Raw genomic sequence first — 4,002 nt, 5'->3', positions numbered from 1 at the left:
TTTGAACTGTCAGTTTTCTGGTTAGAAGTCAAACACTTTAGGCACTATACCACCAGGGTATCTACATATCTGATCGCATATACAAAAAAGAAATTGAGATGGAGGAAAGAAATAAATGTAAAACGTAAAACTGTAAAGATCAACAGAGAAAGATAGGGAGCCTTAACACATGTCATAAATACAATACTAAACATAAAATCAGTTTTCTATTCAACAATTCCAGTGGCAGGGATCCAGGTAAGGGGAGGACCCAGGCCCCACCCCCCAAGCAGTGTGAAGGAGGGGGAAAGGAGAAAAAAGCCAGGGGGACAAGGACACAGTGAGGAAGCAGTGGCAGGGATCCAGGTAAGGGGAGGGACTCATGCCCTATCTCCAAGTTGCAGGAAAGTGGCCGGGATAAATGTAAGGGGTGGGTGGACAGGTTTCGGACAGCTAAGGGAAACAAACTTGTGTGTCAGTTTGTTCTACTGTGGTGGCATGTTGCTGTTAGGCTTGAGGCTGTGCCATCAATGTTTCAAATGCCTATGGGGTTGCACATGGTGCACAGGTTTCAGCACGGCTTACAGACTAAGACAGACTAGGAAGAAGGAAGAGGCCATCCACTTCTCAAAGAATTGGCCTGGGAAAACCTTATGAATAGCAGAAAATCACTGTCTGATACATTACTTTGCAATTTTATAAATAGCCCAGAAACCTTGTCCGACACAGTGCAGGAGGGTGAGCCACTTAGGTTGGGAGGATCTCAAAATACAACTGGGAAAGAGCTGCATCATCAGAGTAGAAACAACCTTACTGATGTGGATAAAGTAAAGCTTTCAAGACCTCCATTAGCTGATGTGGCATGACTCAAGTTGAGGAGAAACAGCTGCAAACATCCATTAATAGTAGGAGCATGGAATGTACAAAGTATGAATCTAGGAAAATTGGAAATTGTCAAAGATGAAATGGAATGCATAAACATTGATATCTAGGCATTAATGAGCTGAAATGGACTGGTTTTGGCCATTTTGAATCAGACAACCATATGATCTACAGTTCTGGGAATGAGAATTTGAAGAGGAATGGTGTAGCATTCATCATCACAAAGGATGTTTCAAGATCTGTCCTGAAGTACAATGCTGTCGGTGATAGAATAATATCCATATGCCTATGAAGAAGACCAATTAAAATTACTATTATTCAAATTTAGACACCAACCACCAAAGCAAAATTTGAGGAAATTGAACATTTTTATCAGCTTCTGCAGTCTAAAATTGACCGAATGTGCAATCAAGATGTGTTAATTATGACTGGTGATTGGAATGCAAAAGTTGGAAACAAAGAAAAATCACCGGCAGTTGGAAAATTTGGCTTTGGTGACAGAAATAAAGCTGGAAATCACATGATAGAATTTTGCAAGACCAATCATTTATTCATTGCAAATACCTTTTTCCAACAACACAAATGGTGGCTATACATGTAGACTTCACCAGATGGAATACACAGGCATCAGATTGACTGCATCTGTGGCAAGAGGTGATGGAAAATCTCAATATCTTCAGGCAAAACAAAGCCAGGAGCAGATTGTGTAGCAGACCATCAACTGCTCATATGCAAGTTCAACTTGACGCTGAAGACAATTAAGTCCGTGAGAGCCCAAAAATGACCTTGAATATTTCCCTCCTGAATTTAGAGACCATCTAAAGAATAGATATGATGCATTGAACACCAATGACCAAAAACCAGAAAAATTGTGGGATGATATCAAGAACATCATCCAGGAAGAAAGCAAGAGGTCATTAAAAAGAGCTAAAAAGAAGAAAAGGGTGACAGAAGATACTCTGAATCTTGCCCTTAAGTGGAGAGTAGCTAAAGCAAATGGAATAAATGACAAGATAAAAGAGCTGAACAGAAGATTTCAAAAAGCAACTCAAGCAGACAAAGTCAATTACTATAATAAAATGTGCAAAGATTTGGAGTTTGGAAACCAAAAGCTGAAAGAACTGAGGAAAATATTTAAGCTTTAAGTTGTAATACTGAAAGATTCTATGGGCAAAATATTGAATGATGTAGGGAACATCAAAAGAAGATGGAAGGAATACACAGAATCATTGCATGAAAAAGAACTTGTTGATCTTCATCCATTTCAGGAGGTGGCGTATGATCAATAACCAATGATATTCAAGGAAGAAGTCAAAGCTGCACTGAAGAAATTGGCAAAGAATAAGGCTCTAGGAATTTATGGAATACCCATCGAGATGTTTCAACAAACAGATGTCCCACTGGAGGCACTCACTCAGTTATGCCAAGAGATTTGGAAGACAGCTACCTGGCCAACTGACTGGAAGAGATCCATATTGGTAATCATTCCAAAGAAAGGTGATCCCACAAAATGTGGAAAAAATCGAAAAATATCATTATCACATGCAAGTAAGATCTTACTGAAGATAATTCAAAAATGGTTGCAGTAGTATATTGACAGAGAATTTCTAGAGCTGCAAGCTGGATTCAGAAGACAACAAGGGATATCATTGCTGATGTCAGAAGGATCTTAGCTGAAAGAAAAGAGTACCAGAAAGATGTTTACTTGTATTTTATTGACTATGCAAAGGCATTTGATTGTGTGGATCATAACAAATTGTGGATAACTTAACGGGAATTCCAGAATACTTAATTGTACTCATGAGGAACCAGTACGTAGACAAGGAGGCTGTTGTTCAAACAGAACAAGGGGACACTGCATGGTTTAAAATCAAGAACGGAGTCTGTCAGGGTTGTACCCTTTCACCTTACTTATTCAATCTATATGCTGAGCAAATAATCCAAGAAGCTGGACTATATGAAGAAGAACGTGGCATCAAGATTGGAGGAAGAATCATTAACAACCTGCAATACACTTATGACACAACTTTACTTGTTGAAAATGAGAATGACTTGAAGCACTTACTGATGAAGATTGCAGAATACAGTCTGCTGTATAGATTTCATCTCAATATAAAGAAAACCAAAATCCTCACAAATGGACCTATAAGCAGCATCATGATAAATGGAGAAAGGTTTGATGCTGTCAAAGATTTCACATTTCTTGTTTCTACAATTGACACCAATGGAAGCAGCAGTCAGGCCATCAGACGATGTTTATCACTGGGCAAGTTGGCTGCAAGGGACCTCTTTCAAGTGCTGAGGAGCGAAGATGTCTCCTGGAGGACTAAGGTGTGCCTGACACAAGCCATGATATTTTCAATCGCCTCATATGCATGTGAGAGCTGGACAATGAGTAAGGAGGATGGAAGAAGAATTGATGCTTTTGAGTTGAGGTGCTTGCGAAGAATGTTGAATGTACCATGGACTGCTAAAAGAACTAACAAATCTGTCCTGGAGGAAGTGCAGTCGAAATGCTCCTTGGAAGTGAGAATGGCCAGAGTTCATCTCACCTACTTTGGTCATGTTATCAGAAGGAATCATTCCCTGGAGAAAGATGTCATGCTTGGTAAGGTGGAGGGTCAACGAAATAGGGGGAACCATCAATGAGATGGATTGACACAGTGGCTGCGGTGATGGGCTAAAGTATAGCAATGATCATGGAGCTGGCATGGGACCTGATGGTGTTTTTTTCTGCTGTACATAGGGTTGCTATGATTTGGACATGACTCAACAGCACCTAACAACAACAGCAGCATTCAACAATTCTTGCATTTTGTTTTGTGATATTTATTACAAGCCCCACAATTTAACAGCTCTATTCTCACTTCCTCACTGTATTTCTCATTTCCATTCTTCCTTCTTTCTTAACCCTTCCTGACTTCTGAAATTTATCCCTGAGCAAATGCTGCCCTTTTAATTCCATATGGTTGATTGTTCTAAGGAGTGAGTAACTCCCTGGTGTTATTGTTCATCTTATGAGCATAGTTATTGTTTGCCTGAAAGTTGAGCCCCAGAGGGAAGTTCAGCTCCAGGCTTGAAGGATGTCTAAGTACCAGTCTTGTGAGTTCAACTAGCTTCTATCAGACCGGTAAGTCTGGT

The sequence above is a fragment of the Orycteropus afer genome, unplaced genomic scaffold, assembly GCF_000298275.1.
Source record: "Orycteropus afer afer isolate SDZICR_OR568_19922 unplaced genomic scaffold, OryAfe1.0 scaffold00256, whole genome shotgun sequence".
NCBI classification, from domain to species: Eukaryota; Metazoa; Chordata; class Mammalia; order Tubulidentata; family Orycteropodidae; genus Orycteropus; species Orycteropus afer.
Note: the sequence above shows the minus strand (reverse complement) of the source record.